This window comes from Hippocampus bargibanti, linkage group LG10 (assembly GCF_051943395.1).
Source record: "Hippocampus bargibanti isolate YZ-2025 linkage group LG10, ASM5194339v1, whole genome shotgun sequence".
In the NCBI taxonomy this organism is placed as follows: Eukaryota; Metazoa; Chordata; class Actinopteri; order Syngnathiformes; family Syngnathidae; genus Hippocampus; species Hippocampus bargibanti.
This window is the reverse complement of record NC_142743.1, coordinates 18,800,407-18,824,406: the sequence shown is the minus strand read 5'-3', so window position 1 is coordinate 18,824,406 and position 24,000 is coordinate 18,800,407. Positions and strand designations below refer to the sequence as shown.

Here is a 24,000-nt window from a genome sequence, read left to right as displayed (position 1 = left end):
GTCATGCATATTAGCATATTTGACAATAAAGCTGACTTTGACTTTGATATTGTCGATGTAATACCTCTCAGGTTGTGAATTATTTGTTTTGTTTTGGGTCTTATCAAAGAATAAAGTCCAAATTAGTGGCACCTACAGGTGAGTTTACCCATTGCAGCCAGCCCACCTGTACTTTTCCCTTTTCCCCAACGAGCCGCGGAAACCTCAGTGGCCTTCAGCTGTTATCACACAATAATGTAAATCACTGGCTGGGAAAAGTTAGCGACCCTACTGTTAGCGCGCTGCCAGCAATGTTAGAAGTGATAAATCCAGATTTATGCTGCTGATCCCATAGAACATGACCGGAATGTGCTTTCAGGTGGATTTAGTTCACAAGTCAGGCAAGAGCTCCCACAGAAAAAAATTGCTTTCTGTTGCGTGTGCTGCTCTCTCTTTTCTTTGCTTCTTTTTTGTTTCGTTTTTTCACTCTTAGACTTTGGGTTAGCGCAACTGCTTCACCGTTGTGATGTATATGATTGAAATCGCGGCTACGACCTTCCTGTGTGGAATTTGTATGTTGTCTCTATACTTCCGCTCATTTTAACTTTCATTCTTTGGCTATCTCACACATTCTCAAAAGATGTGTCAGGATCCTTCAAGGCCCAAAATTGTCCATTGTTGTTGTTGTTGTTGTTGAGCATTATTTGGTCTATTAAAGGACAACCGACGTCTTCGGACAAGTTGTGTCCTTAATTTGTAAAATGGCTTCAAATGACTTCTACTGAGCGTATTTTAAAAAGATTCCACCGCATATAGCTATATTTTACGTTTTAAGACTTGCGCTGAATATTCAGGAAGTCTTGTTTTTGAGTTGGTGACGAAACAATACGTGACGTCACTAAAGAAACGTTCCCTGACCGAAAAAAAGACACATTGTAGAAGTCCTTCCATCACGTCAATGTATTTTGCTGTATTGTTTGGTCTGAAAACCTTGTGTTGCACCCAAAAGCCGCCAGAGGACCCCCACAACCCAAATAATTGCATGGTGCTCTTGCTAGAGAGCTGAAGAAGTCATAGTAAAAAAAAACATTTTGGCATGTTTATTAAACTCCCCTTGAATTGAATAAAGCTTTGGGAAGATGTTGATTCAGGCACGAGTCAAAAGCAAAATTTTGATGTTTTGAGATAATCTTATCCCGGCCGGGTAGCATAACACGTCGCATCATCATTTGCCTTACCCCCACTCCAGGATGACATGCTCTCCGATGACACTATCCATCTGAATTTCACCACACCAGTCTGTGGCAAAAATTATCAAGCGGCACATAGAATTTATTAAAAATCAAGGCAAACAAAGTCAAATGTCACATGATGCTCAAAGCCAAACATATGTAATTTTTTTATGAGAAAGAATGAGATCATGAAATTAACACATGGGGCTTGTAAGCAACAACTGGAATGTTTTGTTGAAGTTATTTCAGGAAACAAGAGAAGCACCTTTATACATTTGACCAACGATCAACTGGAAAAGATCTTGTAAACTCAGTACTCAATAGGAAGTAACATCAAACAAAATTTGAGCTTAACTGCACCTGTAAATACATTCAGGTCATGTTCGATGGGATCACAAGCCTAAATCGGGGTTTAATGGATTCTAACATTGCTGCCAAGCCTACGAAAAAAGCAGCAAGAGGAAGAGATAAATCCAGAAGGAACTCATACTGTTCTACTGAGAGTCAAATGGATCGAATTTACCTTTGAGGGTTTGGGGATTTGTGATGACGTATTTGATGATGCCATGCCCCCAAAAAACAAAAAAAAAACTTTTGTTCGATATGCGAAATGTTGGCGAAGGCAAAAAACCTGAGCATTAAACTACCGTCTTTCAAATATAATTCATTTCATAATTACCGGGATGAGCTGTGCTCATTTATGGTTCATATCTGTTTATTTCATGAGGTTTCGATTACCCAAAAATCTGAAAAATAAAGAGTGAAAAATAGCAAAATATTTAAATTTCGGATCCTGAATTCATCAATCAACTAATTGGTGTTAAAAAAAGATGCCAATTCATCAAGTTCCCTGACAAAAATATATACAGTAAAGTCTCGTTATATCGATATTCAAGGAAGTCCGAAAAAATATCGATATAACCGGGACTATCGATATATTCGACCCTGTTTGCATGTAATTTTCTCCATGCGTGCATAGAAATAGTATCGATATAACCGGGACTATCGATATATCCGATATCGATATAACGAGACTTTACTGTGTATGTATATATATATATATATATATATATATATATATATATATATATATATATATATGTTTAATATACATGAAGACAACTCACATGATGTAAAATAGGAAGAGCCCATCAAGTCGACTATGCACACGCTGTACTTTTGCTTTTTCCAGCAACATCTGTATCGGGTGTTTTTGGTGTGATTGTGTGTATTGATTTTGTATGCTCAGCGGATCATAAAAAAACATGTTGAAAATTAATTTCTCAAATTTAATTTGTCAATGCACGTGAACATCAATGACTATTATTTGTGTTTTGGGTATTTTAGATGCCATAAAATGTTTTTCTGATGTCAGTTAGGAAACAAAAAATGGTGTCGGTTGTCCTTTAACTCTCTAAACAGTAACCCAAATATAACTATTGTGCCTGTTTACAATTTTGCACACCCCTCTGGAACAATATCACATTATAATCATTGTAGCTCTAGATCTGTAGTCACTTGAACCACTGTCTGCTTGATATTTTGCACATTGTCTCACAATTATTCCTGAGAGGTACCATTTAGACTAAAGGATTAGATTAGATTAGATTAGACTTTATAAGTGTCCTCCATACTTATTTGGCATGTCTTTTTTAATGATGATACTAGTGCAACATGTTCTACTGGCGACAAATTCCTTGTGTGTCCTACATACTTGGCCAATAAAGATGATTCTGGTTCTGATTTCAAATATTGTCCACTTTGCGTTGTCGCTTCCCTTTCTGTATTTCTTAATTTGGGTGATATCGGATATGTGTGGATTGAAACACACAGTACATGTACCCAATCCATCTGAATCCCTGAGGGCTGAGTGGCCATCAACTAACATGTCCCACTATCGCCGTCCAAGAAGGATGCGTGTGGGTCCTGTGGGATACTCTTAATCATATCGCTCATCTCACCGTTGCGACGTGCGTGCACTTTGACAGAGCGTGCGTGTGAGTTATGTGGAAGTTTGTCTCTTAATCTCCCTTCCCCTTCTGTCTCTTTGCCTCCATTGCTCTTTTCGCACCTCCATCACCATCTGTCTGTTCATCCGCTCACGCCCAGGGTCTTCAGACTTATGTCTGTTTGTCTTGTTCTTATTTTGCTAATGTTTTTTTTCTTTTCCTCAACAATGTCGAACCCAACACCCCTTCTTCTATCACCCCCATTGTCAGACCCCCCCCCCCCCACATCACGTCCTTTGCTTCGCGGTGAGAACAATGGTGGATTAATTATTGCATCTCTATCAGATGTGGAAAAACGAAAGGAAAATGATGAAAGGGATAAATGGATGGAACAGGGCGCAGAGTGGAGAAGATGGGAACGGAAGAGAATCATAAAATGTGTGAGAAGAAACATAAATGATGTTTTGCTTGTTTAGGAAAGACAAGTAGTTACAAAAATGAAAAACAGCTCAGTACCTGTCAATGGTCCATAAAATGGTTTAATTAATCTGAAATACTCGACTGTATGAATTGAATATTTTTTTATTTCAAAGTTGGAGACTGAAAGGACAACCAACATAACTTTTTTGTTTCCTAACTGACATCAGAAAAATGTTTTATAGCATCTAAAATACCCAAAACACGCAGTATGATATTTTTAGTCAAATGCCAAACACCAATGAAAATGACTTAAAGTGTCCAAAATCTGTAAAAAAAAAAATGAACCCGAAAGTAGCCAGTTTCAGAAGGTCACGCCCCCTTGTTCGTGGTGTCACCCCAAGACGTCTTGCCTTGCTGGAGAATCAAAACAATGACTTCAGATTCGGAGAATATGCTTTCTTGTTACACATCCAGTTATGAATATGATTCAAATAGTTCTGAAGAGGAAAGCATACATGTTTGCAATCGATTAAATAATTTATTCCGTGCCATTTTGAGGCAACAGGGGGGGAAATGTAGCACCAAAAAAGAGGCAGAAAATGGCGACAAAGCTCCGTGTAAGGAATTAATCAGCCTGTTTCCAAAGGCTGATTAATTCCTTACACGGAGCTTTGTCGTCCTCTTCTGCCTCTTTTTGGTGCAACACGAAGTTTTCAGACCAAACAAGTACAGCAAAATGCATTGACGTGATTTTCGGTCAGGGGCGTTCCTTCAGTGACGTAACGTGAGGACTCGTCACCAACTCAAAAACAAGACTTCCGGAATATTCAGCGGGAGTCTTAAAACGTAAAATATAGCTAAATGTGGTGGAATCTTTGTAAAATACGCTCAGTAGAAGTCATTTGAAGTGATTTTACAAATTATGGACACAACTTGTCCGGAGACGTCGGTTGTCCTTTAAAACATCTTGATGGTACAATGAACAGTGGCAATCATTTTGTCAACATGTTTGAAAGCTGCTAGCTCTCTCTGTCTTGCTCTCTCGCTCTCTCTGTGTTTGTGTAAGTGTAATTTATGTAGATGTAAAAGTAAATACACCCCCTCCAGGGGGTCATGTGGTTAAAAAAAAAACAAAAAAAGGCCACCCCTGACCACCCTGCACTGAGGTGTTGTGTCACTCTAGCTCCCCCACTGTTTTTTTTCTGCCCAAGGCCCCATGTCAATCCACAGGGGGTCTTCACAGTACATTACGATTCATAATTGTATAAGGAGCTTTGGACAAATAAGAAAACAGGGGAAAAAATTCCTTACCCCTGAGTGGGAGCTCCCGCATTGGAAAGGCAACCACAAACCCATTTGTTATCCCGTAGCTAATTGAGCCACATCACATTCTTGTTTAAAACTCTCAACCATAAAACACTGGGGATTTTTTTTACGACTTCAAATTGCAGTCAACTTATGTTGCAGTGAATATGTTTAACCATCTAATAGATTATTGACACAGTTTTATGGCCCCGAGAGGTTACATCCATTTTGAAAGACTGACTGCCTTAAGTAAAGTTTGCAGACATCGTTCGTCTTCTACTTTGCAGCGGTCTCACTACTGTCTCTAAATAAGCAATTTACTTCAACAGGATGTAACTTCAACTTGACTTGCACAGAATTTTTAAATACTTCAATTATTTGGCAATCACTGCTGCGTAAGCTGTTTTATCATGGTTTTTAAAATAATTTAGTAGGATTTTATGTAAAATCCACTAGAATAAAATTCCCTCACCCTATTATAGAAGAGGTGTCTGAAACTCAGGACATAAAGTTAGCAGACACCAGGGCAGACAACTCTGAAAAGTTGCCTGCCCGGCCATAAAGTTGCCTGCCCCATTTTTCACAACTTGAAACACAATAAGACAAGTAATTGCAAAGAAAAACCCATTGTTGCAAAGTATTAAGGATTGATAATCAGTATAACAGAACAACACTTTAAAATTAAGTAATTGATGTACCCACCACAAATGCTCCCTTGCTTAATTTGTCATAAATATCTTTGCTGATGATTTTGCTCCAGTTGTCGTTTGTTATACACTTCCCGGCAGGTTGCACAGTGCGCCGTCTGCTGCTAGCCATGTAAACTCCTCTTTCCACGATGCTCTCATTGTACGTTTACGTTTTGGAGCGTCATAAATTTTGTTAGCTTCTTTTGATTTTCTCTTCTGGGGATGACGTTTTGGCTTGATTCCTAATCACTCATCCATTTTTCTTGTGTTCTCTATGCGTCTACTTTTGAAAATGTAGACGCATATGCTTCACTCAAACTGTGTGTAACTTTAATTGACAGTGTTTGTGAATTAGTAGCTTGCTCGTGAAGCTTATTTGCATCGAGGTGCACCATTTATCAGCCAAATATATGTTTATTACCTTATTTAAATATACACGAATCACACAGGCGTGCCAAATAAAATCTACTCTGCAGACTAGTTACTGAAGCATTTCACCATCGGCAGGTGCTTTGTAAATTAGATCATCTGTTTTTGCATTTATACCGGGTAGCATCACGAAAATGCCAAACATTTTTTTTTTTGTCGTTAAATTTGGACTTTAATGGACGATAAGGCTGTCATGGATTAGCATGGTTGAAGAAGTGCAGGGAGACAAGGCAGCAGTGCTTCTTTGAAAGGGGAACATAATTTAAAACATAAAAAAGGCAAACAAGGTATGCAGATATTGTTGTTTCTTGCGGAAACAAATACTGGGCAAGAAGAACATCACTCATGACAAAGCTTTGAAGATTATTATCTGCAGTAATATGTCGTTTTGGCATTTTTTTGTCTTGTTAAAGGTCATCAACTGTCATCATAATTGATAGTGGTAGTCCTTTGCCAGCATCCTTCTGTAGTGCCTTGTCTTATTAAGCTGCTCACCATCCATCTTTGTTGGTTTAATTTCACATTTATAACTGCCAATTTTTATTTAGCACTGTGGCATTTCAGATAAACAAACAACCTATTTTAACTCGACATCTTGGGGTTTGACAATATTTCTACGTGTGTCATACTGTATGGTTTTGCAACAAACAGTACAGTTAGAAGAGGTGTATTTATTTATAAATCTATTTTATTTTTATGTTTGACAGTTTAACAACCTTGAAAAATTCAGTGATATTCCAGACAAGGTAAATGTGCTTGAATCCAAAACAACATTTCTATTGAGGAGAAAACAGAAGAATGGTGACATTACTACTTGGCAGCGGTAAATAAGACTTTATCCTCCCATCTGTCAAGCAAATGGAGCAGAAACATGGCTTAAAGACTGTCAGCCTTTATCCTTTGGTTAAAAAAAAAAAAACCCGATGGACCTAAAAATAACCGAGGTGGATATTTTCATGCCTGTGCGAGTGTGTAAACCTTACTGCCTAAGAGGCTTTTATCAATGGTAGCGTAATCATGAATTATATATATTTATATATATATGTCTATAAAATAGGGCACCCGACGTAAAAACTTGGCCAAACAAACATACGAATCAAACCTTTGTAGATGGAGGACACTGATTCTCCGTGGCGATTGGCTCAGTAAATTGTAACAAGTGTATTTTCAAACTTGACCTCAAAATGCTCACTGAGAGAATTATGCGAGAGAGATAAATATTGACAGCATGAAGTGTCAATCTTAACTCTTGAGACCTTCAGTTGATTGCCGCTGCTGAACTCAGCTTTGCTGTGGATGGTAATAGATGTCCATGGATCAGAGTTGATAAAAGTGTTAAATAAGAAAAAAAATGGAGCCCCACCAAAACTTAATGGTTTTTACCTTGGCCTATACACAGTGTGCTATAAGTAGTTTTTGAGTTATGATGGTAATATGTCATGTTAGTTGAGGTTAAAAAAACAACTAAAAACAGAGAGAGAGAGAGACTTGAATGCTTTCATAAAATTGGTGCTAAATCTTGCCACAGTTTGACATTTGCAACACATAAGTAATTCAGTAGGTGCCCCATAAAGCAGAGCTTCCCACCTTATTTTTTCACCCCAAAATTCAAACTTTCAAAATCACCCACACTATCACATCAACATATGCATATGCATTCAGAATGAATAATTCAACAGCAAAGCACACATGACAACACATTTTCACAATCAAAACAGCCTTCTGCCTTTGTTGGTGTTCTTATCCTGCGCCATTTCGCACTGGTACTGTACTACCTACTTAAAGGACAACCGACGTCACTTTTTTGTTTCTTAACTGACATCAGAAAAACGTTTTATAGCATCTAAAATACCCAAAACACACAGTATGATATTTTTATTCAAATGCAAAACACCAATAAAAATGACTTAAAGTGTCCAAAATCTGCAAAAAAAATTGAGCTGCGAATTGGGCATTTTCAGAAGGTCCCGCCCCCAGTTCGTGACGTCACGCCAAGACGTCTTGCATTGCTGGAGAATCAAAACATTGGCTTCAGATTCGGAGAATATGCTTTCTTGTTACACATCTAGTTATGAATATGATTCAAATAGTTCTGAAGAGGAAAGCATACATGTTTGCAATTGATTAAAGAAGTCCTTCCGTGTCATTTTGAGGCATCTGGACTGCAATGTAGCAACCCAGAAAAAAGGCAGAAAATGGGGGCCAAACTCCCTGTGAGGAATTAATCAGCCCGTTTCCACAGGCTGATAAATTCCTTATATGAAGCTTGGTCGCCCTCTTCTGGCTCTTTTTGGTGCAACATAACGTTTTCAGACCAAACAAGCACAGCAAAATGCATTGACGTGATGGAAGGACTGCTACAATGTGTAATTTTTTTCAGTCAGGAGCGTACCTTTAGTGACGTCACGTACGGACTCGTCACCAACTCAAAAACAAGACTTCCGGAATATTCAGCGTGAGTCTTAAAACATAAAATATAGCGATATGCGGTGGAATCTTTGTAAAATACAACCATCTGAAAGAGACAGACACTCCAAAACGGGTCATGACAGAATGCGAGAGGCAAGGGAGCAGAAGACGGACAGCAGGGTAGAATGACTGTACTCCTGAGAGGGACATTGTGTGTCTTTGTGGGGGAATGTGAGAGCAATGGTGGCTAACTTGTCTGTCAGTCACAATCTGTGATTGGTACTTCGGGGTCCGCTGGCCCTCCTGTCAGGATTTAGGGCACAGGGTCACACACACACACACACACACACACACACACACACACACGTACAATCGAACAGGTCTCACCCAGGCATTGTTCTCGTATGGATCATGCAGACTAGAGGTGGCCCATCATGAGAAATTAAAGACTGCATAAAGCTCTGACCCTGTATTTGTTTCTTGAGGCTTCACATACAATTGCTTGTGTGGTACATTGTTACCTCGACTTATGAACGTCTATTCACATGAAATTTACGAAATGCCTCAAGAGGAAAATATCTATTTACTCATTTTTTTTTTTTTACATTTTGCACAACTATCATCCATCCATCCATTTTCCGTACCGCTTATTCCTCATCAGGGTCGCGGATGGTCTTCTTCTTTTCCTTTCGGCTTTTCCCTTCAAGGGTTCGCCACAGCAAATCAGTTTCCTCCAACTTTAGAGGTTTGATCTGCATGTTTGTTTTGGCCAAGCTTTTACGGCGGATGCCCTTCCTGACACAACCCTCTGTATTTATCCGGGCTTGGGACCGGCACAAGAAGACTTATGTCCCTTTGTGGCTACAGGACAAGCAACTTGCTCAGTAAAAAGCTCCCAAACACAAAATGGTCATCGGCACAGCAACATTAAAAAAAGAAAAAACTATACTCACCATTTGATGACAATGGTGCTGGAGCCTATCCCAGCTCTCTTTGGGCACGAGGCGGGGTACACCCTGAATTGGTGTCCCGCCAATCGCACGGCATACAAAGACAATCAACAGTCACTCTCACACTCACATCTAGGGACAATTTGGAGTGATCAGTCTGCCTCCCATGCATATTTTTGGAATGTGGGAGGAGACCGGAGGACCCGGAGAAAACCCACGCGGGACATCTATCATATATTATGTAATCATCTAATTGCAACATGTACTTGTTACATATTTTGATGCATTTTTATGCCTGAGAAACCATTTATATCTAAATTAGCCGGGGATGCCGGGCTTAGATTGAGATACATGAAAAACACGCCTCAACTTACATTTTCCAGAACCAATTTCATAAGTGGAGATACATTTATGTTTCAATGCTGATCACCTGTGAAATTTTTAATCGCAGCAAAATGGCTACTCATCCATCTGCCACTTGGTTTCCATGGCATCTCACGTCACTCAGTGCGCAGCGAGTCTAAAACAAACGGCCAAAAAACAAAAACACACACTAACACACACACAGACACACTCTCTCGATAGCACAACAAAGATTTTGTGTGACTAGAGGTGAGGTCTCCTATGAGATCAACTCTTGCTGACTGGAATTTAACCTTTGACATTTGACCAATGGCATTTCACCCTCTCAGCAATACGGTTTTCTACTGACGTCGTCTTCCACACTACTCTATATTTGTGTACACGCTTGTGGTTACACATGTGGCGCTGTCATCTTTACATTTTGAGACTGTTTTTAAAATGATGACCACCGAATTAACTTTACTATTTTTCTCTCTCTTCCTGGTTAATGTACACGTGTTGAATTTTCCACGTGGCGAGATGGCTCAAAGCTGCAGAGCAGTGTCCTGTGTCAGACAGGCATTAAAGGACAACCAACGTCACTTTTTTGTTTCTTAAATAACATCAGAAAAACGTTTTATAGCATCTAAAATACCCAAAACACGCAGTATGATATTTTTATTCAAATGAAAAACACCAATAAAAATGACTCAGTGTCCAAAATCTGCAAAAAAAATTGAGCTGCGAATTGGGAATTTTCAGAAAGTCCCGCCCCCAGTTCGAGACATCACGCAAAGCCGTCTTGCATTGCTGGAGAATCAAAACAATGGCTTCAGATTCGGAGAATATGCTTTCTTGTTACACCTCCAGTTATGAATATGATTCAAATAGTTCTGAAGAGGAAAGCATACATGTTTGCAATCGATTAAATAATTTATTCCATGCAATTTTGAGGCAACATTGAGGGGAAATGTCTCACCGAAAAAGAGGCACAAAATGGCGACCTCCTGTGCCCACCTCCGTTTCCACAGGCTAAATAAATTCCTCATATGGAGCTTGGACGCCCTCTTCTGGCGGCTTTTGCGTGCAACACGAGGTCCCCAGACCAAACAAGTACAGCAAAATACATTGACGTGATGGAAGGACCGCTACAATGCGGCCCTTCCATATTTTTATCCGGTCAGGGGCGTTCCTTTAGTGACGTCATGTACGGACTCGTCACCAACTCAAAAACAAGACTTCCTGAATATTCAGCGCGAGTCTTAAAATGAAAAAAATATAGCTATATGCGGTGCAATCTTATTAAAATAGGCTCAGTAGAAGTCATTTGACGCCATTTTACAAATTATGGACACAACTTGTCCGGAGACGTTGGTTGTCCTAGTATAGTGTGCATTTGCATTGCTGGAGAATCAAAACATTTCCAGCAGCTCATGTATTTCGTTTTTCTACTTTCATTCCTTTCATCACTTTGCTGCTGTGAAATGTAAATTTCTCCACTGTGAGACTAATAAAGGCATATCCAATCCAATCCAATCCAATTTGAATGTTTTCTCCTGAGAGAATCCATGAAGCGTTTGATGAATTATATATTAAAGTGATCTAAAAAAAAGAAGAAAAAAACAGAATTTCATCCGTTAGCATTAATTTTTCATGTCAACAGTAAACAAAACACTGTACATCATTTGGTCAAAGCCACCAATTCAAGAGAATGATTATCATTGTTTACTATCAATAACTAAACAATGGCTCTCCGACAAAATATCAATATTGCTTTGTATCATATTGTTATTGCGCACAGCCCTGTATCAATACCCCAGTGTCCACTGAATTAACAGTGTTGTTATTGTCCAGGTAAAACCAAGCAGATAGAAATGTGCACTTTTATGAAGATTTTAGCTTATAGTGGACAATTGTCAACAGAACGAGCGGTATCTGAAAAGGATTGATGAGTTAATAGCAGTTACCACTCACAGTCAGGAGGTTTTGTGTTCACATTTCAGTTCGGCGTTTTTATGTCAAATTAGCATGGTATTTCCTTCCCCTGCTATGTGCTATATACACTCGACAAATACACTTGAGTTAAAATCAGTGGAGAATAAATCAATTCTGGATGCCGCAATGCCTCATAGTCCAAACATAGTCCAAAACAGAAGGCCTCTAAACGTATCCTTTTACTAAATCTGTATGTTAATTTTTGCAATAACATTGATTATTCCTCAACATTTACCAATGGCATGTGGTAAAATGTTAACTAAGCTGCCATTTTCAATTCTTACATTGTAATCAATACAGCTTAACACCTTCATTAGCGGCACTTTGTCCATGCAGCGTTTGGTAATTACACCAGAGGAAACGTGTACATTTAGTGGTGTGTGTGCGCGTGTGTGCTCACATACGCATTAATGAGAGCAGGTGTCCGTGTGTGTCTATGTGTGTAAAGTGTGTAAACACCAGTAGGGGGTTGTGCCTAATGGAGCCGTAATTGATGCTGAGTCTGGATCACTGCTGATTGCTGTGGTTGGATTCCGACCTAACGAGGGCAGAGGCATGCACACAAGCGCACACACGGAGGTTTCATTCCTTTCATACTGCCACCGCGCTACCACTGCACATAACACCCTTTAATTATATGCAATACTGTCATCACTTACCCAGATGATCCTCTCTTGACCTACATCATATATTATGTAGAAAGTGTTTGTGATTGTAAACAATTGTAGTTTTACCTCTAAGGTTGATTTGATCACCTAACAAAATTGTAATAGTAACTAAATTCACAGCTGTTTTGTTTTTTAAAATGTGAACAAAAACACAGGGTTTGAATGAGAGATTTTGACAACTCATGGATCTCATTTTAAATATGAGCAAATGCTGATGCTGGAGTGTTGTCGAAATGTGTGAGCTTGACTTCTGCTATGAGTTCTTCTATTCACGTTGAATGAATATCTGCTCACACAAGTATTTAATGCTGACTGGTCTGAGGTCTGGTGAGATATGCTGACATCATGGAGACATGATCTATTATGACCATTCATTTTTTGAACTGTTTAGTCCGAGGCATATTTTAACTGGAAATTATGATGGGGAGTTTCACACGAGTTTCTACGTAATGGACTAAAGACAGAGATCATCGTGTGTTCATCCACTTGCTTATACATGTCCATTCAAAAGTCTGAAAATACTCACGCATTATAGTTAGTAACATAAACTCCATGGTAAGAGTAAAATTACTGATTCAACTCCCTTATTGAAGTGAAAAGAAAAAAAAGACACAGTGGTCCAAACTCTCAGAATCATTGTAGATAGAACTCAATTAATTTAATGCATTCTTATTGTTATAGTCATCTTAATTATACTTTTTAAATCGCTCTCCATGGCCATGGCACAGGTGTTAGAGGAATGCCACTACACACGGGTACAATCAAAAAGGCCTTCTCCCGCTGTCTATATACTTCACAGCGGTGATCTGTGATCGCCCTGACCAACTTCACATTATCCACCTGTGGAGATGTGCTTACAGTGCACGATGAACAGACTTCACATACTTCTGCAGGGACTCCAGTGAGTCTATTTCCAATTTCGCAAGGTTAAAGACTGGGGTTCTCTGGTGTGCTGGATCGAAAGAGAGTGAGAGGAGTCGTTTCTTTCAGCTGCGTAGCTCTATACCGTAAGAAAACTCCACCCATGCGTACAGTTTGACTGTGCTCTGCTTTGGACTTGTTCCTAGGCACGGAATTAGGGTCCCATTAATACCAATATGCAATTGGCGCTGAAAAATACTCTTCTGAAATAAAACTGATGAAGCCATTAGCAAAGCTCAGTGTAGCAACATAGAAACAATAGTTCAATGAAGTTTGTTGTTGTATTTTTCACGCTCATTTATTTCAATTCATCCTCGCCCACGCAGAAATAAAACACATCGGCCAGACTAATGTCATCCACCACAACAACAATAATCTGATAAATTGCATTTGTGAGATAAAAAATGTTTGTTTTTAACAACAATCCTGAGTATCCTGGTTGCCTTGACACATGCATCGTCGATAATGTTTACTTAACACTATCTCGCGTTCACTTGGCTTATAACACACACTAAAGCTGTTTACACTCAATAAAAAGTCTATGGGGTGGAAAGCTGGCGAGTGTATGTCTGTGTTTGTGATGTGTGTGTCTTTTGTGTGTCTGTGTTTCTACAATGTTCAATGTCCCTGAAAGCGACTGAAGTTTCTAAATCAAGTCTTTTATGAAGTTCTGCTGCTCTGGGCACACCATTAACATTTCATGTCACCCTGACTCCCTCTCTGACGTATTCCCATGGGGGCCACGCAGAAAGCACCTCTTTCAATAATACACGCCGCAAAAGTGCGGCGGATTTTATATATTGTGATGAGACCCGATATTATTTTTATATGAGAAACACCATTAAGAGCGAGCGATTGCTGACCTTGAACTTGTAAGAATTCCAATATTTCTTGTTCATTTTGACCAGTAATGCCTTAAATCACCTCTTGGGGAGCAGGTATTGTTTTTAATCAGAGAAGCGCCATAGGGTGGAACTTTTTTTTTTTTCTTTCCCTCTTAAGTTTCATCACTTTTCCCAGACTCTTTTCGATCACTGTGTCCTCCTCACTCACTCGACGCTTTGCTCCCACTTGTCAGTTTTGACACGCGGCTTCACTTTGAGTATCGGGATCGGGTACGTAAGCTCATCTCCCCATTTAGGTGTGTTTGAGTGAGTGAGTGAGTGATGGGTGGAGTGGGTGAGCCGTCTCGCCCCCGCCCTTCTTCCCACCCCCAGTCTCCAGCCGCGCTGTTTGAAATAAAGCGACAGATAATCGCAGGGCTCTGGTGAAGTGAGCTCATCTGAGCGCCAATCGATACAAGCGCCACAGCTTCAAAGCGAGCCTTCAAAGAGCGGAGGAATAGCCATATGCTCGACGTGCTTTCTGTGCGTGTAAATGTATGAGAGTGTGTGAAAGACGGTAGGTGGGGGTCTGCGAGCAAATGTGTGCAGGGAGACTGATATCGAGATCACACTAACAAAAGTGAGCGAGATTGAATGAGGGAGTGTGTAGGCTTTCTTTGGTGGGGAGCATGACAGTCACGCTAAAATAGCGTTTTCCCATTTTTTTTGAGGCGAGGATAATATTCTACAGTCTATAAAATTTGACGACATACATCCGAGGATCGTGGGGGGTGCTGGGGCCTATCCCCGCTGTCGTCAGTCAGTAGGCGGCAGTACATCCTGAATTGGTTCCTAGATTTTGGCAGTGCACACATAGAAAAATAACGATCCTGAACTCTATTTTTTGTTTTCTCATTTTTTTCTGCAAGACCTCACTTCAACCCTTTTTTGTTGTTTGTTTTTGCATTACTACATTGCGTCACTTTACATACGACACTACCTCACTTTACATATGTCACTACCTCGCTTTACATTCAGAAATTACATGACAACAGACAATAGTCTGTTGTCAATTGTATGTCTTTTTTAGCCACGTTATAAGTGCCTTGCATGCGCGGTCCGAGAGGACATTAAGTTAATCTGTGCTGTATATCATGCATATTAGCATATTTGACAATAAAGCTGACTTTGACTTTGATCCAGGCTCACAATCACACCCAGGCGTCATTTAGAGTACTCCATTAACCTGCCATATATGAACATGTATGTGGAAGGAAACCTGAGTACCCAATGAAAACCAACCCATGCATGCACACATATGGAGAACTTGCAAACTCCACAGAGGAAGCAGGAATCAAACCCTATGAGGTGGACGTGCTCCGCAGTCGACTACCTCGCTGCCCATTTATTCATAAAATATATGTAAACGGTAATATGTATAGAACAGGCAAACATATAAAATCAATGAAAATTACATGTTTGGATTAAAATTATGAAACACAAACATTCAGTGTCAGCAAATAGTGGCATTCAATGTATGGGGTTAATTGGTCAACAAGAAATCCAATGAAGTGGAGGGAGGAAAGGTGGGAGAGCGAGAGGGGGGGGGGGGGGGGCAAATACCAATAAATGATGCTGGCCATGGACAGTCACATTCAAAACAACAACCCCCCCGACAAACACCCCCCACACAAACGCTCACTTTGGTGACGTTCCTTCACTTGAACAAAATGACTCTTTCGTGAGCCGCTAATCTCCTGATATTGCTACCGTCATATTTTATTCAGCAAACCAGCACCAGCTGTAGCCTTCGTTGGGGAAATGGGTTAGGAGAGCGCATACACACGCACGCAGACACAGACACGCACACTCGACTGTAAAAGCATATGGTGAGACCGTGAGAAGTGAAGGAAGGCGTGATTGAGAAAGAAGGGGACATGTGTACAGGTGCGAAGAAAAGACGGCTTTGCTGAGAAGTGCCTTCACCCCTTTGCTGAAAATAGGAACTTGTTCTTCTCCGTGTGTGTGGTGGAAAAGGTGATTAATATAACTGACTGACATCTGATTAATATAACTGACTGACATCTTTTTCTGCATGGCAATCTGAAAATAATTATGATATATCATATATAATCACAGTCAAAATCCCCATCATTTATTTGGATATATGTTCATCTGTCTGTTAAATCTTATCTTGCCATTGGAGTGCATTTCTTTGACTTTGAGATTATATGGTGATGATACGCTGGCTTAAAACGAGAAGAGTAGCATCTGTGTTGTTGCCACGACAACCGTGGTCTACTTCTGACTGGCTTGATTTAGTTCAAGTCTACGACTGCACATTTGGGTTTTGTGCTTTTTGCAGTAGTATGAGCCACTGGGTGGCATTTAAGAGAATAAATAAAATTGGATTAATTAATCAGGGCCAATTTGGATAAGGCAGGGCATATTGGATACAAATGTTTGACGCTTGGGATTTAGCTCAGTGCAAGACATGGGAATCGGTCAAATGACAAGGTACAAGTTTACAATACACCTCACACCCACGTAGCTCAGTTGTTTGATACCAGGAATTCCCTTGTGAGTGTTCCATGCACAACCAGGCACCATACCCGAGCAGCACAGATAGGAAAAAAAATAAAACAAAAGAAAACATCTGTCGCTCAAGTAGATTTGAAGCCCGCAAGCGATGAGTTCAAACGAACAAGGTCCTGGAGGGAATCACTTCATGTAATGATCTGGTTCTTTCTTGGTTTAGCTCAATCCACTCGCAATTGAAAAAAAAACAGGGGAGAACGTCATAAAGAGCTCAACTAGCTGTACAACAACATTCTGTATAGTTCATCATTTGTTTACCTATTAGTTTAACGCCACTCCGTCAAATTATGACATTTGCTGAATTAAGTCCTTGATGCAAAATCAGGGTGAGGATTGATACCCTAGAAAACTGTGCCAAATCCACTGTTCAAAATGTTACAAAAATCATGAATATTTTCTTCTCATATGGTACAATGAACAGGACTTTGCATACAGTATATGGAAGTGCAAGAATTGTTAACTGTTTCATCTGTATGGTTATGTGATATATGTTCTGTTTTGATGTCCGGAATTCAATGTACTTAAATAAGTGACCTTTTTTTTTCTCTTTTTCTAACTGCGCAAAAAGATCAATAACAAAATAAAATACAAATACAAATATGCAGGGAGGCATCTGGCCTGCGTTCTTGCTGCAGTTATGCATTTTGACAGCCACTCGCGCAACTTTTTAACTCGACTGCGCCAGCACCGGCGCACGTCTATTACGATTGCCGCATATTGCTACATGATCTGCGCCACATATGATGTACTTCTGTGAAAATAACTAAAGACACAAATTTAGTTAAAAAGCAATTGAAAAGTGTTCATTTTCACGACGAACGTTTTTAACGTCGTGATCCGCCGGAAACTGCCGAAAGATATAATCGAATATTCATTTACCCATGGTGCATTGCAGTATTTACATCGAATGGCATCGACATAGATGGTTGCAATATGCAGCAAGAGAACAGGAGTAAAACTGGGAATTATTTCAGAGCTGTTGCATTCCTGAAATAATGTGCTAAATCTGTTTTATTTGTCTTTTCTGGAATACTATAGAACACAAGTGTCAAAGTCAAGGCCCGCGGGCCAAATCCGGCCCGCCACATCATTTTTTTCGGCCCGCGAAAGCAAATCAAACTTGTTAAATTCCATGATGATTGCTAAAATCTGAGCCAAAATTTCATATTTTTGGATGTCAACCACAATAAAAGTCATTATTATTGACTTCAGATTTGAAAACGAGTTATTCATTAATTTGCTGTGTGCTCCATATGTAATATTTGAAGGGATTTAAACATTCTAATGGGTTCCCTAAATTCATAACGGCCCTCGAGAGGAAACCATAACTACAATGTGGCCCGCGGCAAAAAAGGCCTTTGACACCCTTGCTATAGAATATAAAAATAGCACGGGATTGATAGTGTACTAACTAAAGAAAATTGAAAAAGTTTATTTTATGTATGAATAAATTATTTGATTTGAATTAAAATTATTTCTATATTACACAAATAGATTTTAGTCCATTGTTTTTTTTAAATATCATACTCCAATGAATGCATGTATTTCAATCAATTTTGTATACTTCGGCAATCTAATTAAATCAGGCCCATCAATTTTAGAATTTGACCCCTTTTTGAGATAAGAGGGGGCCAACTGGCCCCCTTTTTAAATTTCCCAGATGCATCCCTTAATATGAGCGCCTAACAACATACTTCAGTGCATCTTTGACAACCAGAAAATGAGTTATCTGCAGTACGGATTGTTGTTTAATTATGCTAGCAAGAAAGACTTAACTATGGAAGCCCCGTAGGACAACAATAACGCTGTACTGTTTTAGTACGAGTCTGTAGCATTCGACTTAGCAGTCCAAGTGGACACAATGATGATGATGATGCACACAGCCATTGGCTACTCAACCTCTCATTTCGCTTCTAAATGCACTCATCACTAATGAATCACAAGCTGCTTCAGCGCAGGCTGAGCACACACTAAATCCTTGGTCGCGCTCCAATCTGCAACACACACTGTCTTTGACAGAGATTGAGAGTGTGTGTCCAAGAGCCCCAATTACCTTCACATCCAATGTAAGACAACTAGCCGCAAAGCTAATTACAAGGCGGCCACATGAAGACAGGGAAACACTCGAGCGTGCACACTGGAGATCACATCACTTTATGCATTTTCTAGTCACTTGATTGTTTGTTTACAGCACATTTATCATAGGAATTAGTGCCGTTGTTATATTATTAGCATAAATGATTATTACAACCTCTGAGCCAGTGATCTTTATTGGGTCATCAATAAGACTGTGATTGCAGTGTTGGCCAGATTGATTTACTTCTCCTGCCAGTGGATCAAATGATATGAGAGAGCCCCCGCACCTACTCTCCGTCATCACTGGGTCAAACTCATGAATTCATTTTATTTATTACTTCAAGGTGATCAATCTGCTGGTGGTTATCCGAAGCATAAATATGCAGTGATGGTCGCTTGGTCGCTCTGGTTGGCTTGTCGTGATTGGACAGAGTAAATGGACCTGATGAATATGCCGACAGCTTGCTTCTTCTCCATTAAACACAACTGGATTAGATTTACTCTGCTTACTTTAACAACTTAAAGACTCTGTAAGTAGAGTAGTTATTTTACTCACACTTTACACGAATACACACACACACAAACGCAAAACAGCTTAGCTCAATAGATCAATGGCTGGCCTCTTGGTCAATGTCTCCTTTGGGAGGGTTATCTATCTGCACCTCACTAATGAAACACTCTGATCTCTACTCAGGGTGTGTGTGCGTGTGTGCATGTGTGAAAATAATAGTACACGTCCAGCAGTGTTTATTGATATGTTGTAATTCTGTTTGTTTGTCAATTAATTACATATTAGTTCTATTTGCAGCAAGAGGCACCCATTTTAATTAAATTATCATATTTTCATGAGGAATCAAATTACCTGATACATTTTTTGAGACACTTTTATTTTATATTTGTGCCTTTATTCAGAATGCAGGATACATGATGTGGTTGCATGTCCTTTTATGGCAATGCGAGGAAACATTCAGTCCGAATTTGGGGATTTTTGTTGTTGTTGAAGAAAACAATGAAGCCAAATATGGATTGTTGTATCCTAAAAGGAGGCTGTTTGCTAATATTTTGCCCTCACCAGACACTACAAGGTAGACATGGATAAAACAATGCACACTATAGATAATAATGCCCTCCGAGTGGTATTCAGATCAAATTGCTTAGCAGTAGTGAAGCTGTACTCATACTGGCATCTGTTTTTGTTAACTTGTTGCTCTTCATTGCGAAATATCATCAAAATATAACAGCACAGCAATCTCTTAAAAGTTGAATCCTCGTACTGGTATCGGTCGTAAAAAAAAAATACATAAAGTTGTGGTCAATTTAAGCAAGGTGTTGCAATAAGAATTAAAGCACAAAACCACATTGTTATTTTAACATCTGGCATGAGTAAACAAAGAAGAATGAGACGCACAATGCACCAGCACTATCGCCCCACTTTCAGTCTCCCTTTGCTGCGGTTTTAGGGTAATATTGTACAGGTTCCAGGAAATCAGCAAACGATGGCTGTTTCTTTTTTCCCCCACAGTGTTTGTGTTTATTTGTTTAAATTCTGCAAGTTCTCCCATGGACTCAAGCAATCTTTCGGAGCGGCCTCGATGATGATTATTTCATGATATCGCTATCAAATGCTTTTTATTGGTGCGGCTTTGTATTTCTGTATGCATCTGCATCATTAAACGGTTATCACAGCCAACTTGCAAGCAGTACTTTGGTGAAGTAAGGGGTTTCCGTCTCAGTGAGACAACTCTTAAGATCTGGTGAGGTTGGAGGAGGTTTGAACGGTCCGTGTTCTCCATGCACCATTTTCTGCCATTTTCTGTATGATTCATATTGTACTTTTCGAACTCTTTTTACAAAATGAATTTCCCAATTAATTTCATAAATAATTCTGACTTGATCTTGGTTGAACTCTCTGGTGCGTTCTACTATCTTTGTCACTGCTTTATTTTTCCTGAACAGGATAGTTGTCCATGTTAAGAGCTTTGTTACAGCTTCAGCTGTTGTTATAGCACCATATAAATCAATATGTTTGGTATGTATTGTATTGCATTCCACAAACATGTACTATACGCTGGTTGACCACGCCAGATTGTCCCTAGGTGTGAGTGTGCGGATGCTTGTTTGTGTTTGTGTCCCCTGCGATTGGCTGGCAACTGGTTCAAGGTGTCCCTTGTCGGCTACCCAAAGACAGCGTGGATAGGCTCCAGCACCTCTCGCGACCCCAGTGAGGATAAAGTGGTTCCGATAGTGAAGGGATGAATATATACATGTATATACAGTATACATAGAAACCCAACATGCCTCTTTGTTCTTGTGTAATTAAATTTACCAGCCAGGTTTTTTTTAATGTTTTTTGTATTCATGCCGACATTTCTATTAAAACATATTTTCTCTTCACCCCTCCCCACCCCCATGTTTCTTTCCTTTTCTCTCTTCACAGTTTGACGTATAGAAGTGCTTCTTAAGGTAAGAGAGAGTCTCATTATTTCCTGACTTATTTTCACTCTCCCCTTATAGCCAAAACACAGCACGCTGTTCCGTGTCCTGTGACAAAGCAATCTCTATTGGCAAATGATATTGAACCTCACTGAACATTGTGCTCACATGAAAGAAGAGATATGAAATTCTTAAATTGTCGTTGCAAATGCTCATATCCTTAGTAGACGCAAATCAGGTGATTTGAACGAGCAGAAGAACAGACCGGAATTTTACCCATTTTTGGTAAAATGGTTTTTGAGTGCCAAAATTTGCAACGTTTTGTGGAAGAGTACATCTCAGATCAGTTACGGGAAATTGTGGGGAGGTAACTGGGTCGAGTGTCTCTTTTTGTCATGATTAATTTCAACAGTAAGGATCATTGTGGAGTTAAGTAAACGATATGTAGTGGTACCTTGACGGTGCTGGTAATGGGCGGTGCTTTTTTCTTGGTTAACTAGATTGACCACAAATGTGATATTTGCTTTCCATTCAAGTGTATCCTCACAACAAAAAGAAAAAAACAAATTGACCAAGGACAACTTCTAACTTGAAACCTCATCAGGGTTTCAAGTTAGAGGCGGTTTGCAACACAACCTCCTCGACTGTTACGAGCTGAATTCAACAAAGTCATGATGCGAAAACCAAGTCTCCAATCGGAAACAAGCTCTTACTTCCGAAAAATATTACTGCGGTGATGTTAGCTCAAGGCTAATGTGAAAACAACATATAAGGCTATATAAGTAATCCACTAACGTTAAAGGTAAATTGGATAATCTGAGGTACCATGGCAATCGCTGAGATATTTCTCTCCTTGTTGCCACCCAGTCAGAGTGAATTTGAAGCTATTGCTTTAAAGGACAACCGACGTCTCCAGACAAGCTGTGTCCATAATTTAAAACGTAAAATTTCTTCAAATGACTTCCACTGAGCGTATTTTACAAGGATTCCACCGCATATAGCTATATTTTACGTTTTAAGACTCGCGCTGAATATTTCGGAAGTCACTAGTTGGTGATGGGTCCTCACCCTACGTCACTGAAGGAACGACCCTGACCGAAAAAAGGACACATTGTAGCAGTCCTTCCATCACGTCAATGCATTTGGCTGTACTTGGCTGGTCTGAAAACTTCATGTAGCACCAAAAAAGAGGCAAAAGAGGGCGACAAAGTTCCATGTAAGGATCAATCAGCCTGTGGAAACGGCTCGATTGCAAACATGTATGCTTTCCTCTTCAGAACTATTTGAATCATATTCATAATTGGACGAGTAACAAGAAAGCAGATTCTCCGAATATGAAGCCATTGTTTTGATTATCCAGCAAGGCAAGACGTCTTGGGGTGACATCACGAACAGGGGGGCGGGACCTTCTGAAACTGGCCACTTCCGGGTTAATTTTTTTTGCATTTGGACACTTTTGTCATTTTTATTGGTGTTTTGCATTTGACTAAAAATATCATACTGCATGGTGACGTCGGTTGTCCTTTAAGGTTGCATTACATTTCATATTTCAGCTTTAATGAGGCCATAATTCGCATTTCTGTTCCCAAAAAGGAGGCAGCCGCACGCTTTTCTGGCTGTGCAGATTCTCCAATTCATTTAAGTGGCTCACCACTTCTACACTTGTTGCCAACAAAGTGCACTCTGAATTAATACGCAATTAAACATCTTGGTTCAAAAATTTTTTTTTTGAAGACAAATTAAAGAATGTTACACCAGTTGAATTGTCACATTGAGAATGTGAGGTTCAGGACCTTGTTATTGAATTGCACATTTCATACAAAAACAATAATCCGCAGTGCTTTCTAGCTGACTGTCAGAAACTATTTGTTGTCACCGCCTCCAACTTTTACTGAGCGCATCCGCTGTTATTATTTATTTGCGGATCAAGGCTTGTAGCACAAGTGTATCTCCAACTTATTACTCTCGGGCAGGGATGATGTGTTGTAATAGTCGACTTGGATAGTGTACTTGAGTTTGAGAAGAAATATGCCTTGTACCAGGAACATAAGAAGGCTCTGAGTAGATTTTTCTTTTTTCTGAGGGATGTGCTCATCGAATCTCCCTGTTATTTATGGTCAATATACAAAAACACGCTGTGACCTTTTTCAACCATCCCGAGGCCAAGTCCCGTTCCCATCAGGCCGCCGCCCATCATATGTTGGAGAGGCAACGGTTGCCGTCTGCACCTTTGTTTCCTGGCGAGTTGGACCTTTTGGGAGACTGTTGGGACTTCTGGCAGCAGTCCCTTAAAGGGGGAGTACTGTAACGATCTGGTTGGCGACCAACGGGGGGGGGGGCGCTGTCGGCCCCGCCTGCACCTGCACAGGTGCTGGTCGTCCTGATCAGTGACAGACTGCCACGTTCTGGTTGGCAAACAACGGGTAGTGCTGACGGCTCCGCCCTCATTTGCTCAGGTGTTGGTCATCTTCATTAGTGGCAGTTAAAAGGACTCCCGGCACGACCATTCGGTGTCGGGTCATAGTATGCATTGTATGCATTGCGCATTGTGCATGCATTGTATGCTGTGCATGTTTGTTTCATCTTGGCTGACTTTTACTCTTGGTTTTTCCTTTGATACTTTGTATTTTTCTGTTCAGATGATTTCAACGTTTTAGATTTTGTTCCTGTTGACTTTGTTTTAATACAATTTCTCAAATACAACCTGCTCCTCCCTCCTGCCTGCTTTTTGGGATCCACAACTGCCATCACCACCTTGCAAACCGTGACATTGTCATGCGT

The 24,000-nt window shown here is 39.9% G+C and overlaps 1 protein-coding gene across 2 annotated transcripts in view; it reads left to right on the top strand.

Moving 5' to 3' along the window:
* The window catches only part of LOC148892782 (receptor-type tyrosine-protein phosphatase delta-like), a 197,418-nt gene that overhangs the window by 37,218 nt on the left and 136,200 nt on the right, over positions 1-24,000 (top strand). For both annotated transcript variants that reach the window (XM_089007186.1, XM_089007187.1), the window contains one exon: positions 21,224-21,249. The gene's annotated coding sequence lies outside the window, so the exon portion shown is untranslated. The remainder of the gene's footprint in view (positions 1-21,223; positions 21,250-24,000) is intronic.